At 47.2% G+C, this 16,459-nt stretch overlaps 1 protein-coding gene across 2 annotated transcripts in view; it reads right to left on the bottom strand.

The window, feature by feature from the left end:
* LPAR3 (lysophosphatidic acid receptor 3) overlaps window positions 1-16,050 on the bottom strand; it is a 36,650-nt gene extending 20,600 nt beyond the window's left edge. For both annotated transcript variants that reach the window (XM_050962215.1, XM_050962216.1), the window contains exon 1: window positions 15,977-16,050. The gene's annotated coding sequence lies outside the window, so the exon portion shown is untranslated. The remainder of the gene's footprint in view (window positions 1-15,976) is intronic.
* Window positions 16,051-16,459: the final 409 nt, after the last annotated feature.

The raw sequence follows: 16,459 nt of genomic DNA, 5'->3' as shown, positions 1-16,459 counted from the left end.
ATTAGGCCCCAATTAAATTAAATCACATGCTTAACTTGATCTTGATGTCAAATGGGACTTAAGCAGAAGCTTAAAGTTAAGCAAGTGCTAAACTGCTTTGCTGAATCAGGGACTTAAACATTAAGTAGTTAACTTTTTTGCAGATGATGAAGCTGAAGCTCAGAGTTTTAATGATATGCTTGAAAATACATGGAGAGCCAGAAACAGAACCCTGATCTTACTCCCAGTCCTATGTTTGAACCACAAGCCCATCATTTCTCCCAATACCCAGCTAAGACAGCAAAACACAGAAATCCTACATCTTTTCCAGTTTACTAACCTAGCAACATCAAACTTTTACTTGTGAAGTATTTTCCTGTTTCTGAAGCATGTTAATAGATATAATATGTAAACATACACTATTTAAGGCACATTCTCAATGCATGAACAAAACTCCTATCAGTAGTAAATTAGTTTATATGAATGGATTAAAGGTGAAAATACGTTGTATTACATTTTAGAATAAACTAGGTCCAAGGGTGCAGAGGACAGAAAAGTGGTGGGGGAGGGGGCTTTGGTTTGTGAAAATAAAAGTGAAGTGTGGGCCATGGGTTCTGGATTGACAGCCCTGTAGAATAAAGTCTCCTATTCACCCACAAGGAAGATGAAGCATAGGTAGCAGCAGTGGCATGAGCTTTCATATATTGTGTCAACACTGTTTTGGACAGATCGCTACTAAAGATGAAGAGAGGGATAGTTCATTCTCCCTATTACGTCTCACTCTGGCCTGTCTGGGTTGACTATCAACATCAGCCAGGATACTGTTATTGTGATGTGTTCACTAGGAGCTGTACCGAGCGCCAACGGATTTAATGCAGAAGATTAAACAGCCATCAGATGGTACTGACTTTCAATAATCTTGGCACAAAAAGTGGAAGTGTGCTAGTAAAATTCAGAGGACGCAGAGTTAGAAGGTATTGCCAATACAGAGGACGAGTGGAATTTCATAAGATTTGGATGACCTTAAAAACTAGAACAACAGAAATGGGATGAAATTTAATAGTGCAAAGTGTAAGGTCATGCACCTAGGGCAGGGGTGGGCAAACTATGGCCCATGGGCTGCGTCAGACTTTTTAATCCAGCCCTCGAGCTGTCACTGGGGAGCAGGGTCTTGTCCTGTTCCTCACGTGCCGTGGCTCCACACAGCTCCTGGGAAGCAGCCGGCATGTACCCCCTTCAGCTCCTACGCGTTGGGGCAGCTAGGGAGCTCCACACGCTGCCCCTGCCCCAACTGCCAGCTATACAGCTCCCATTGGCCAGGAACCACAGCCAATGGGAGCTGCAGGGGTGGCATGGTGCGCAGAGCCGCCTGGCCACATCTCTGCATAGAAGCCAGAGGGGGACAAGCCATGGCTTCCGGGAGCTGCCTGAGGTAAGCACCAGCCAAAGCCTGCACACTCCTGACCTCCTCCCATGCCCCAACCCCCTGCCCCAGCCCTGATCTCCCTCCCACCCTCTGAACCCCTCGATCCCAGCCCAGAGCACCCTCTTGCACCCCAAACCCCTCATCCCCAGCCCCACACCAGAGCCTGAAACTCCATCCAGAGCCCTCACCCCCCAACCCAACCCCCTGCCCCAGACCAGACCAGAGCCCCTCCTCTGCATCCCAACCCCTACCCTCAGCCCTCTCCTGCACCCATCCTGAACCCCTCATTTCTGGCCCCACCCTGGAACCAGCATCCCCAGTCCAGAGGCCATACCCCTTAGCCTGGAGCCCCCTCTCATACGCCAAACCCCTCTGCTCCACCTCAAGCCCGCAGCCCCCTCTTGCACTCCAAACCCATCATCCCTGGCCCCACCCCCACCCGCACCTCCAATCAGAGCCCTCACCCTCTCCGGCATCCCAACCCCCAATTTTGTGAACATTCATGGCCCACCATATAATTTAAATACCCTCAGGCCAAAAAGTTTGTCCACCCCAGACCTAGGGTCTAACAACAAGAATTTATGCTATACATTGGAAACGTATCAGTTGGAAGTGACAGAGAAGGAAAATGACCAATACACCCAGGTCTATCACAGGGTGACTACGAGTCACCAACATGATGCTCATAGTTATGAAAAAAGTTAATGCACTCCTAGGATACATCAGGTGTGGTATTTCCAGTAGGGATAGGGAACTGGTATTTCCATTACACAAGGCACTGGAGAGATCTCATCTGGAATACTGTGTTCCATTCTGGTCTCCCATATTTAAGAAAGATTAATTCAAACTGGAACAGGTGCAGAGGAGGACTACTAGGATGAACAGAGGAATGGAGAGCCTCCTTTCTGAGAGGAGACTCACAGACCTTTGCTTGCTTAGCCTAACAAAAAAAAACAGAGACTGAAGGAAGATATGATTATCTCTATAAATATATCAGAGAGATAAATACTGGGGAGGGATGGGAGTTATTTAAGTTAAGGGCCAATGTTGGCCTAAGAAAGAACAGTTACTCACCTTCTCATAACTGTTGTTCTTCGAGATTTGTTGCTCACATTGACTCCAATTAGGTGTGCGCACGCCACGTGCACAGTCGTCAGAAAGTTTTCCCCCTAGCAGCACCCATTGAGTCGGCTGTGGAGCCCCCTGGAGTGGCGTCTCCATAGTGCACAATATATGACCCTGCAGACCCGGGGCCTCCTTAGCTCCTTCTTGCCAGCTACTCCGACAGAGGGGAAGGCAAGTGGGTATTGGAATGGATATGAGCAACACATCTTGAAGAACAACAGTTACAAGAAGGTGAGTAACCGTTCTCTCTTCTTCGAGTGATTGCTCATATCGATTCCAATTAGGTGACTCCCAAGCCTTACCTAGGAGGTGGAGTCAGAATTACAAAATCGCTGATTGGAGCGCGGCTCTGCCGAAAGTTGCATCATCTCTAGCATGCTGGATGATGGCGTAATGAGAGGTGAACGTATGCACTGAGGACCAAGTTGCTGCCCTGCAGATTTCTTGGATTGGGACTTGGGCCAGGAATGCTGCTGATGAGACCTGTGCCCGTGTGGAGTGTGCCGTTAATGCAGACACTGGGATTTTGGCTAACTCGAAGCACGTGCAGATGAAGGACGTGATCCAGGAAGATATTCTTTGCGATGATACCGGGAACCCTTTCATCCGGTCTGCCACCGCTATGAATATCTAGTTCAACTTTCTGAATGGCTTAGTGCATTCGATGTAGAAGGCTAGTGCCTGCTTAACATCCAGAGACTGCAATCTGTGCTCACAGTTACTGGCATAAGGCTTATGGAAGAAAACAGGCAGGTATATGCCTTGACTAGTGTGAAAATGTGACACAACCTTAGGAAGAAAGGCCATGTGAGGCCTAAATTGCACCTTATCCTTGTGGAAGACCGTGTAAGGTGGGTCAGAGGTGAGGGTCTTCAACTCAGACCTGCGCGTTGAGGTCACAGCGACCAGAAAAGCTACCTTGTATGATAGATAGAGGAGGGAGCAAGTAACTAGCAGTTCAAACGGAGGCCCCATTAGTTTGGAGAGGACCAAGTTAAGATTCCATGTAGGGACTGGCTGTCTAATCTGGGGGTGGAGACGTTCCAGGCCCTTGAGAAAACGTCCCACCATGGGATTGGCAAATACTCCTGGGTGGAAGGCCGAGATGCAGCGAAGTGTATCTTGATGGATGACATTCCCAGGCCTTGTTGTTTCAGGTGCAGAAGGTACTCTAGGATGAATGGTATAGGCACCTGGATTGGAGGTCTGTGATCCTGGGCACACCAGCAAGTGAACCTGTTCCACTTAGCTAGATAAGTGGCCCTGATGGATGATTTTCTCCTGCCAAGTAGGACCTCCCTTACAGGTTCCAAGCACAGATGTTCCATGGAGTTTAACTATGAAGCTTCCAAGCCATGAGATGGAGAGACTTGAGGTCTGGGTGGAGCAGGCGACCGTGGTTCTGAGTGAGCAGGTCGGGGTGGAGGGCAACACAATTGGGGCGTCCAGTGACAGTTCCAAGAGAGTGGCGTACCAGCGTTGTCGAGGCCACCAGGATTACCTCTGTTCTGTCCCTGCGGACCTTGACAAGAATGTTGTGCGCCAGAGGAAACGGTGGAAAGGCGTACAACAGGCAGCCTCCCCAGGGTAGCAGAAACGCATCCGTGACCGAGAAGCAGAACATCGGGCACTTCCTGGTGGCAAACAGGTCGACCTGGGGAAACCCCCACCTTTGGAAGATAGAGTGTATGATGTCTGAACAGACGGACGACTCGTGATTGCGGAACGATCTGCTGAGATGGTCTGCCAGGTTGTTCTGAGCCCCTGGGAGCTACGATGCTTCCAGGTGAATGGAGTGGGCTATGCAGAACTCACAAAGCCTGCGGACTTCAACTCAGGAGGAGGAACGGGCTCCACCCTGCTTGTTGATGTAAAACAGGGCAGTGGTGTTGTCTGTCCTCACTGCCACACACTGGCCTTGCAGCCAGGCCCAAAAATCTTGGCATGCTAGATGTACCGCCCTGAGCTCCTTGATGTTGATATGAAGGGAGAGCTCGTCCCAAGACCATATGTCCTGCATTTGAAGATTTCCCAAATGTGCACCCCAACCCAGAGCTGATGCACCCATTACCAGGGACAAGAAGGGCTGGGGGCTGTTGAAGGGGACTCCTTCACACACTATCCAAGGGTCGAGCCACCATTGGAGGGACTCAAGTACGTGCTCTGGTACTGTCATTACTAAGTCCAGGTTGTCATGTCCTGGGCGATAGGACAATGCAAGCCACGCTTGCAGTGGTCTGAGCCTCAGCTGGGCATGCTGGACCACATAAGTGCAGACTGCCATGTGGCCGAGGAGATGTAGGCAACCCCTTGTAGTACTGGTCGGGAATCGCCTGAGGCCACGAATGATGTTTGACATGGCTTGGAATCGTGTCTCCGGCAGAAATGCTTGTGCCTGCACAGAGTCCAGCACTGCTCTCATGAACTCTGTTCTCTGGGTTGGAGACAAGGTTGACTTGTTCATGTTGAGGAGGAGGCCCAGTCTCTCAACAGCAGATCTGACAAACCGGACCTGAGATTCCACCTGCTCCCTGATGCACCCCCTGAGCAGCCAGTCATCAAGATAGGGGTACACCTGTCTCTTGCGAAGGAAGGCTACTATGACTGACATCCCCTTGGTAAAAACTCAGGGGGCTGTCAACAAACCAAATGGGAGGACCGTGAACTGATAGTGTTTGACCATGAACCTCAGAAATCGCCTGTGCGTGGGGCGAATGGCTATGTGAAAGTAAGTGTCTTTCATGTCGAGGGTGGCATACCAGTCTCCTGGATCCAGAGAAGGGATAATCGTGCTCAGGGAGACCATATGGAACTTCAGCTTCACCAGGAATTTGTTGAGTCCTCACGAGTCTAGAATGGTTGGAGACCCTCCTTTGCCTTGGGGATTAGGAAATAGCAGGAGTAGATCCCTTTCCCCTTAGCTCCTGAGGAATCTCATCTGCTGCCCCTTTGGCAAGGAGAGATTACATCCCGGGTAAGGAGCTGCTCATGAGAGGGGTCCCTGAAGAGGGACAGGGAAGGGGGGTAGGAGGGAAGGGAGGGGAAGAGCAAATTTGGAGAGAATATCCCACTTCGGACCGCTGGGTTCTTCGCATGGTAGATGTTATTTGGGACCAAGCACGGTAGAAGAGGGATAGATTATTCAGAAAACAAAGGGAAGGATCCGGTGCTGAGATTGGTGCTCCATCCTCGGGTGCACCTTGAAAATGACTGCTTTGAGTTCGATGAAAGTAAAGTCAGGCCTTGGTGCCCAGACTGAGGATGGGAGGGCTTGCACGTGCCTTTCCTGTCCCTGCGTCTGTAGGGATCCTGCCATGGCCGAGGAGGTTATGACCACTGTTGCTGCGGTTAGGGCTTAAAGGGCTTTCTTTGGGTTGCTAGGGTATGCATATCCAAGGATTTCATTGTAGCCCTGGAATCCTTTAGGCCAGGGGTAGGTAACCTATGGCACGTGCGCTGAAGGTGGCATGCAAGCTGATTTTCAGTGGCACTCACACCGCCCAGGTCCTGGCCACCGGTCTGGCGGGCTCTACATTTTAATTTAATTTTAAATGAAGCTTCTTAAACATTTTAAAAACCTTACTTACTTTACATGCAATAGTTCAGTTATATAAAAAAGTTAAAATGTACTACTGGCACACGAAACCTTAAATTAGAGTGATTAAATGAAGACTCGGCACACCACTTCTGAAAGGTTGCCAAACCCTGCTTTAGGCTAAGCAGTCTGGAGTCTGTCTGTTCAGCAAACAGACCCACCCCATTGAAAGGCAGGTCCTGCATAGTTTGTTGAACATTGGGCGGAAGCCCCGAGGCCTGCAGCGATGAGCTATGCCTCATGGCAATGCCTGAGGACAAGATGTGCGCCGCCAAGTCCACAGCACCCAGTGAGGCCTGTAAAGAGGTCTGTGCAATTGCCTTGCCCTCCTTGACAATAGCCCCAAACTCCTCTTTGGACTCTACTGATATGAATTTCTTAAACTTCAGCACAGAGTTCCAGGAGTTGAAGTTGTACCTACTCAGGACTGCCTGCTGATTGGCAATCCTGAGTTGCAAGCCCCCTGTGGAGTATACTTTGCGCCCGAATAAATCCAGGTGCTTGGCATCCTTGGATTCAGGCGCTGGGGTTTGCTGCCCCTGCCTCTCCTTCTCATTCACTGTAGTCACCAAACAGGGAACAGGGCTGCGGGTGTGTGCACAGGTATTGGTACCCTTTAGAGGGAATGAAATATTTCCTCTCCAGCCACTTGGCGGTGGGAGGGATGGAGGCCGGTGTCTGATAAATGGTCTTTGCATTTGCCTGGATAGTTTTGATGAGCGGTAGAGCAATCCTAGATGGTCCCTCTGGTGCCAGGATATCCACCATAGGATCCTCGGACTCTACCACCTCCTCAGCCTGCAGGTTCATAGTCCGTGCCACCCTCCATAGGAGTTCCCAGTAGCACAGCTATCTATAGGGGGAGGCCCAGAGGTCGAGGTGCCCGCCACAGCCTCATCCAGGGAGGAAGACTAGGAGGCCAGAGAGGGAACTGGGTCCTTCTGACCTTCCCGGTCCTCTGCTACCTCCTGTCCTGCCTCTAATCCAGGGTCAGCCACCCCAGGGTCAGGGTGAGGAACAGAGATAGGTTCCAGGGGACGTGGTAGGGCTGGTAGCTCCTCTGCATCCCTCAAGGTGGGATGGCTGGCTGCTGCCTCCAGGACCCTTGCCTCAGATGCCGCCGAATGGGAGCCCCTGGACTGAGTGCCCTGGGCCTGGTGGTACACTTATGGGGGTCAAAATGGCCACTCTGCTGTCCCCTGACATAGCATGGGCCATGGTGCCACACGCCTGTCTGGTCTGCCCTTTGCCAGCTTGCATCGGGCCTGCTCCAAGACTTTAGATCCCGTCTCTGAACATGAAGATGTGGACTGAGACCATGAGGGCCAGGGCGATGCTGAGTGCTGTTGGCCAGGGAGCGGTGCGCGATGACCTGGAACGGTCCCGAGACAGACTGTGTCAGGACCAGGAACTACTGCATGACAGCGATCGACACCACAAATGGGAGCACTGATGGGACCTGGAGCAGTGCCGCGAGTCACATTGGCACCATGAGTGCAAACAGTGCCACGAGTCTGATCGGCGCCGTGAGTCCAAGCAGTATCTTGTCCCCGATGGCGCTGAGGGGAAGAGCACTGCAGGCTTTCTGCAGGATGATGCCGCTTGCTGTGGCATCGGGATCTTGGCGCAAAGGGCAGGGAACCGTCGTGCTGTCATGTCTACGAGGTCTCTCATAGCCTCAAATGTGTCTGGGATGGAAGGCAGTTGTACCTTCTCCACCACCTAACACAGGGAGTCCAATTGCACCGGACTCAATGGCCCCCCTTACGGGACCAAAGTCGACGGTGCTGGCTCCAAAGTTTTCTGCACTGGGGGCTCTTCCCTGGCACATGCCCCACTGGCCAGTTCTGAGGGGTTGGGTCCTGAAGTTGGGGAACCACTCCTCACTTGTTTCCAGTACTGTTTCTGACAGGGGAATGGGACCAGTGCTGAGTCGTCTCCAATTGCTTCTGCACCAGAGAGTGGAGGTGCTGCGGGTCTCGTCCAGAGTGTTTCTGTGGTGCCGTCTCTGCTACTGCCAGGGCACTACGCACTGATGCACTCGGTGCTGGGCCCTGCCGCACCAATGCTGGTTGCAGTCTAAGTGCCACCTCCATGTGGAGCTGCTTCAGTCTAAAGTCCTGCTCCTCCTTTGTTCTTGGGTGAAACCCTTTGCAAATCCTGCACTTATCCACCTGATGGGTTCCCCCCCAGACATTTCAAACAAGCATTGTGGGGGTCACCCATTGGCATAGGCTTGTTGCAAGACTTGCAGGGCTTGAACCCCTAGGACTTAGGCGTGCCAAGTCCCCAGGGAGAGTGTGGTTGGAGTGAAAGGGAACTCCCCCCAAACTCCCAACAGTGAGCTATTAACACTACACTAACTAATAACTTACTAAAATAACTAAGGAAACAAACACTAAAGTAAATAGAGCTAGAGAAACATGGAGAACTTGCTGAGCAAGACGCCAAAGTTCCAACAACTGTCACTGGAGGTAAGAAGGAACTGAGGAGGCACCGGGTCAGCAGGGTAATATATACAGCACTACGGAGGCGCCCCTCCAGAGGGCTCCACAGCTGATCCAACGGGTGCTGCTAGGGGAAAAGCCTCCGACGACTGTGCACACAGTGCACGCAAACCTAAATGGAATCGATATGAGGAATCACTCGAAGAAGAATAAATGGATATAAGCTGGCCATCAATAAGTTTAGGTATGAAATTTGACAAAGATATCTAACTATCAGAGGAGTGAAATCTGGAACATGCTTCCCATGGGAGTAGTGGGGACAAAAAAATTGAACTTCTTTCAAGATTGAGTTTGGAAAATTTATGGAGGGGATGGTATGATGAGATTGCCTACAATTGCCTATGGCTCCTCTGTGACTGCTATTGACAAATATTGCTAATGGTCGGAGATGGGACACTAGAGGGGAGGGGTCAGATTTACTATAGAGAATTCTTTCCCAGGTGTCTGGCTAGTGGATCTCGCCCATGTGGTCAGGACCTAACTGATTATCACATTTGGAGTTGGGAAAGAATTCCCCCCCCAAAATATTCAAACTAAGGCCTGCCCTTGCCCCTTTCACCAAAGCACACCTTTATGCTTTTATACCTCCTCTTACCCCCCTTCCTTGCTGCCTATTATTGCCATGATCACAGGAGCCATATGCATGCTACTATAACACTGCCAGTCTGTTCCTGTCCTCCCTACACCTTACTTCTCCCCGCACACACACAAATCACAAGCAGGAACCAGGAGAAAAAAAACTCAGTGTGAGGGAGAGGCTGAAGAATTGAAAAGCAAGGAACCTTGTTAACCAGAGGAAACTGAGAATGAACAAAAGGATGAGTTAGGGGAAACATCTCAACTGTCCTTCCAGGCTGAATAACATGGCAAGATGGCCAACTGGGAAGAATGGGTGGAGAAAAGGAACACCCAGCCCGGGAGCTGGGTGAATACAAAGAAAATTCAATCCTTTGACTCCCGCTGGCTGATTCCCCACTAGGGTTTACTCTCACCAGCTAACAACAGAACAACGTAATTGTCTTCATAGGATTTAATACATATTCAACACGTTAGTTAACATGTTTAAAATGCACCTTTTTACCTAGTGTAGATGTGACCTTTAATTTACTTGCTTAGCACTGTTACCAGATAAGATTGGAAGATATTTAGGTGGTGGGAGGCCAAAGCTATGGCTTGTCTAGTTGGAATTTTTGACAAGGCTGGTTTAACATGACAACAATGCTTTAAGAAGTTATTGCACATTTATGCCCTTTGAGCATTTGATATTTTACGGCTTTTTAAAAGAAAAAATCTCAAGAAGGATGGAGCATTTTCTTTCCACCATAACACAAAAAAAAAGTGCAAAAGGTCATGTTTTTGTGCCCAGCAATCTGCCTTCTTATGCTAGTTCTGAATCAGTCTCTCTCTCATAACTTCTCAAAATAAAGGGTCTCCTTCCTACAGCTCTTAATTTGAAGATGTTCTCAAATTCTGGCAAGAGGAAACCTGCACTAGGTCTACACTGCAGTCATGAGTTGAAAATTATGTCATCCCTATTCCCTCGTTCCATGGCAGCTAGCTCAGAAAAAAGTTGGAAACAGGAAGATCATTACAGAATATCATATTTTAAGGTCAAACCACCAATTTCTAGAGCTCAATACCTTTAGTGTTTTTTTTTCCGGATTTAGCATTACCTTCAGCAGTAGTACATGTTGCTCAATAGGATTTTTTTCCATATTGGAGGGACCATAACACAGCAAGACAAAAAAGAACTATGCACTTTCAATTATCTAACAGGAACACAGGAATTGCTATACCAGATTAAGGCTGAGGAATCCTGTTTCTGATGGAGACTAATACCAGATGCTTCGGAGGAAAGTGCAAGAAACCTCACAGGACACAGTCATGTAATAACCAGCCCCTCGAGAAGGTTTCTTCCTAACCCCTCCATCTGCTGGATCTTGGTTTATGAGCAGAAGCATGAGGGTTTTCTAGTCCTTTTCTTTTACCTATGTAATGTAACTCTAGATAATCTCATTGCAATAATAGTTTGGATAAACACGGAGTGCCCAAATCAGCTTCTCACGCACATTTAGCCAAATTCTCATTCCATTTACACCAGCGCAATCCCATTTAAAATCACTAGAACATATGTGGGGGGAAATTGTCCCAGTATATTTAAGAGCTGTTGTAAGGCTTCAGTGTGGTTAAGTGGTTAGAACACCAGAGTAGGAGCTGGGACACAGTGTTTTATTTCCAATTGTGACAGACTCCCTCTGTGTCCTCCATCAAATCCTTAACCTCTCTGTGCCTCTGTTTCACCACCAGTGAAATGGGGATATCTATATAAAATAGAGACATATATAAAGCACCTTGAAATCCAATAAAGAAATGTGCTTCACAAATAGAAACTATTATTTATGGCATCAGTTGCCTCTCTATTTTGGTCCAATAGCTGAGATAAGTCTCCTGAACTCTCATACCTCATGGTTCTTCTAATTAAGCTGTCATTGGAGCTTGCAAAGCAGTGCTGAGCACCAGTGATATCCAGCCACATATGTAGGTAAAGGTAAAACTGAGAAAAATGTTAATGTGAGCTCCATCTGCATCACCCTGTTATTACTGAAGAGATTGCCTAGGCAATCATTGCCCAAACTGTTGTCAGAACTTCAGGTTATGCCTTAGGGAATGCTTCCTCAATGGAGAGATCTTACTTGCATAGTCATTCCCAGAAAAAGGAGCTTTCTGCCTCTTCTACTTCACAAAGATATAATGTGCTTTCAGTCTGTAAGCTGCCCTTCATTTTTCTGGTTAGAAAATTGATGTCATAACTCCTTTACTTTCCAATGTTGTAAATACATTATAGAATGCCCCCCTCCTTAGATTAGTTTCAAAAACTGAAGTTTGGAAAAGTGAGGACTGGTAGGAACCACACTGTTCAATCTACATATAAAAACAATATCCATTTACCGAAGTAAGTGTGAGCTAATGCATTTTCTAAACTCCACCTGCACACATCTGAAATTGCATATGAAATAACCCAGCGGTATCATTGCACCAATAACCCAAGAAATGCATTCAGCTCAAAAAGAACAAGAAAGGGTGTGTAATGCAGCAGAAGCCAAAAATGTTAATATGTAACCATGACAGGGAATTTAAAGAGGTAAACACTTTGGTGTTTGTTTGGTTATTTTTAAAAGATCAAGTTAATTTTAAAAAGAAATCGATAGATTACAAGTACAACAGAGAGAAAGTCTCGAAACACAAGTTTCAATTTACAAAAATCATGACCTATCTATTTTGAACTAAAAAAAACACGTAAGCTTGTCCAGGAATGTCTCAGAAGCTTCGATAACGGCTTCTCTATGTTACTATCCTTGGGAGTTGACAAAACCTTTGTACGGAAGAATCTAGAGAGAAGCACAGGATCTCAGAAGATTCATTTTTAGCACTTAAGTTGATGCCCTTAGAATTCCCTGTGGTTGAGATTTTGTGAGACTTAGTCCATTTTTCATGCAACTGGGAATATACATTTTAAAAGCATTATTTTAAAAACCCAGCTTGCACAAATTAGAAAACAAAAGGGCTGTAAAAAGTGTAACCAGATAATATTTTAAGCTCTTACTGCATGAGCAGCCAACCTTTTTATGTCCAATTTTAAATAGCTTTATTGCTGTTTCCATTAAAATGTTTCACCTATGTAATATTCATTTGGAATTATTCTCTAATTAGAGAGCCCTAGATTCTTGTGACAGCCCTATGCATTTCTGGGGTAATGCAGTTTTTTTAAAGGATACTCTTTTTTTAGTTCAAATTGTGATGCCATATGGATTTGTATGTATGAGCAGCATAAGTCACTTGTCCTTGAGTTATTGCCTTTGGTGCCTAACATCTGAGGTTTTATTATTTACCAAACAGCCTTGTATTGTACCCAAGATATGTCGAGTCAACAAAGGGCCTTAAGAAAAGACTACTCGGTTTCTATACCCTATTCTCTCCCAAGAGAGATTTGAGACCTAAAACTAAATATGCAATTGCATGGGCTGTCTGAGCAATGCTACCAGCCACCCACAGAAACTTGTACAGAAGACTGATGGATATAAATCTTTTAATTCAGGTAGAAACATTATTGGGACTCAAGTGGAAAGTCTATTCTGTGTGAATGATACCTCTGTTCCTTTATAGGAAGTTGCAGACAATGGAAGGTCTAGAGCTGCAAGACACATTTAAAATAGTGTTACCAAGGCACAGCTAGTCTGAAGTTTAGGCTCTTTGAGCCTTTAAACTTTATTACTGTCTAGTTTGAAGCTACCTTATCAGAGTCATTTGCAATGCCCTGATCCACTACGGAAAGCTGTTAAGGGCAGATACCCAGTAACTCACTAGTTACCACAAGATTAGGTTCCAGGCTTTGGTAATTTAAGATCTTCTGAAATTATGGTTTAGGAAGTCTTCATATGGAGTCCAAAATAAAAACTTCATAGCAAAGCTTTCATTTAAAGTCTTCCTGAATAGGACTTTGAAAGGAGCTGGCAGACTATCCTTTAAATGTGGAAACAATCACAGCATTTTAAATATTTAAAAGCCAGACAGACAGACAGCTTTTGTATTTTGTTACATTTCTTCAGGCATGTTTTACAAATACCTGTCCTCTAGCTTTCAAGCTGAAGAGCCCACATACCATTCTGTTCTTCAGAACTTTCTGCCTAGCTTACTGATGATCAACAGTTCTACTTTTTAAATTAATTATTTACTGTTTTGTGCATAACTAATGTACAATGAACACCCACCTCAGCCAGAAACAAAGCCTCCCTTAAAACAAAATGTAATCAGTACAATTAAGAGAACATGATTCTTTGGATAGGGTTGCTTTTTGTCATCCCTCAAGGAGTTGACTCTGATCTATGGTAGGTACATAATTGTAGGTGACATAACGTGCATGTCTCCTCAGCTCTGGCTTTTGCTCAGAATCATGTCATTTGAAATCAGAAGATATATGGCCATGAATCTGACTTATTATGAGAATAACTATAACTCATGGAGGAATAGATAACTTTTCCTTACATGCCAAAAGACAAACAAAAAAACCCAAAAAGGAGGATAAAATATGCAAATCATTTTCCAAAACAACTCCCAGTAGATTTTGTCTTACTGTGTCTATCTTCTGCTACATCATATACATGCAAGGGAAAACACTGTCTCGATTTGTGTCCTGCGCAGCACTGATCTATCAAACTCATAAGCTGTATTTGTATAGCTGATAATGAACAATTGTGTGCACGTAGGGGCACAGAAGTGACTGGACTTCACAATAGCATCAAGAGGGCAGGCATGCACAGTCTGGTTTTTAAACACAGGTCTCTCACATTCATAGATGGTAGAATAGGGGTGCTACTGCACCCCCTAGCTTGAAGTGGTTTCCATCAGATACAGTGTTTACAGTTTGGTTCAGTGGCTCTCAGCACCCCCACTGCACAAATTTTCCAACACCCCTTCTCACATTACTGGGGGGAGAGGAACAATAAATATGATCCCTTCATGCTGATAGCAACTGCCTCATTGTTGCTGAATGCTCCTGATTAAATTGCACTGAAATTAAAATAAAAAACATTGAGGATGACGTAGCCAACTCTCATTTTTGCACCACACCACAGGGTTTGTTTTGCTGTATTTTCTGTCATACTTTTGAGAACTGCACAAAGGAGGACAAAAACCAAAATGCAGGCCAGTTTTCTCAGCGCTACAGCACAAAAGTTACACATCTGGCTACAAATGGCCATTCTGGATTAAACAGCGCTCCAAGTGTAAGGAGCAATGTATTACAGCCCATACAATGTTCTCTTCTAAATTTTCATTGCGGCAGGATGGATATTATGCCTACCTGCCTGACCCTCCATTGCAGGGAAAAATAAAATACGAAGAAGCAATGTTTTCTCAAGCACACCCTTGACAAACACATATAGTAAATTAATGTCATTGCTTTTTATTTGTGGAAACTTGCCACATTTTTTTATGAAGCCCAAACCTGAAGCAGCAATTTATCTAAAACAGCTAAAACATTTTATCTGGAGTAAAATAACATTTTTAATTAACATAATATTGTAGTGACTAGTCTGTTGATGCATGAGTTGTGGAAATGTGATACCTGTAAATTCAAATATTTGCATAATAGACAACCGAAAAATATATGGTCATATTTACGTTACGTTGTGGAAACTAATCACTGTCACCAGCAATGGGAAGAGTGTTGCAACAGTTATTTGTGAAAAATCATGCAATAACTTGTAAACAAAGAACTGTAATTTCACACTGATGCTAGTGAGTGTAAGTCTTTAAAACAATGAGTCCCATGAGTGATTTGCCCTTCCATTCACCAGTAAGTGGTATAGATTTCACAATACATTAGTTCACAGCATCTTTTTAAATTATTCATTTATTCTTAACAATAGGTCAACACAGGAAGCATACATTTTGCTAATATGGCTTAATCGAGTGCTTACACTAAGTAGTTTATTTCATAGTCATAGCATTAATAAGTTTATCACAAAGGTCCTCTTGTAATGTGCCACCCCTGCTGCCAGTATCAGGACAGGCTTTTCAGAAAGATTGGTTTGAAATAAGGTGCAAAATACTTGCTCCTCCTAGTGAGATAATGTTTATCTACCCTGACAATAGGCAAAACAATGCAGAACAATGTGTCTAGAATTACAGGTGATTAGATATCTGAGCACAGATGTTAAAGTGATCTGAGAGCAGGTATTGATTAGGCATTGCATTGCTTGAGCTATTTGTTCTAGCTATCCAGATTCTTATACTGCACCCATCACTGTGGTATCACAACTAGACTGCAATAACTAATAACAAACAGCATTCTGCAGCACAGAGATTTTGGTGGTCAATTTTCCGCGGACAGATCAGCCACTACCTGTGTTTGACAGCCAAGGGACAATAGTCAAAGGTTGGGCTTTTCAAAGCAGTGCCAGGGGATCTAGGTTCACAGCTCCGTTCCAAGGTAGCCCCCCTGCCTGGATTTGAAAGTTTCAGCCACGTGCATAGAGAAATTGGGTGAAATGCTGGCCCCACTGACGCCAATGGGTGTTCTGCCAGTGACTTCCCTGGGGGCACGACCCCCACCCCTTTCTACACGGCGCGCGGTGACCCGCCCCGCAGAGGTGCATAGCGCATCCCACTCCCCGAGACCCACGGTGGGGCAGGTCCCCGCGGAGCAGCGCCCTCCGGCCGGCTGCGGCCCCGGGGCCAGGCAACGCCCCAGCGGGACTCCGCGCGGCCCCTGCCCAAAGGGACTTTCCGCCGCTGGGCTCGCGGGTAGCGGATCCCCGGCAGCCCGGCACGGCCGCTACTCACCGCCGGCCACCTGCTGGGTTCAGTCGCCGTCCCGCGTGCCCCGCTGGTGGGAGCCCGCCCGGCATCTGCCCGCCCCTTGCCGGCCCGGGCATCCCGCGAAGGGGGCGGGGGCAGGACGGGCGGGGGCCGCCTGCCTTCGCAGAGCCAGGCGCGTTTGACAGCGGCGCTCGGCTCCGGCCGGGGGCGTGAGCTGGCGGCGCTCACCCCTCGCAGCCCGGCAGGCGGGGAGTTAACCCTCGCGGCGCCGCCCACGCCTGCTCTCGGGGAGCTGGGGCTGCCTGCAGGAGCCCGTGGGAGCGCTGGGCGTTCGACACCGCTCGGAGAGGGCGGGAAACGCTGCACCGTCTCTAGCGGCCAAGGGCATTGCACGGGGCAGATGCCCTCGCCAGGGTGTTCCAAGCCCAGCCTGGCGCCCCTAGGTTGAAGGGGCCGCCCCCAGCTCCTTTCCCAGCCGCAGGGTCCCTGACACCTCCACAGCCCCCT

Source organism: Gopherus flavomarginatus, chromosome 7 (genome assembly GCF_025201925.1).
Source record: "Gopherus flavomarginatus isolate rGopFla2 chromosome 7, rGopFla2.mat.asm, whole genome shotgun sequence".
NCBI classification, from domain to species: domain Eukaryota; kingdom Metazoa; phylum Chordata; order Testudines; family Testudinidae; genus Gopherus; species Gopherus flavomarginatus.
Note: the sequence above shows the minus strand (reverse complement) of the source record. Positions and strands in the feature narration are given on the sequence as shown.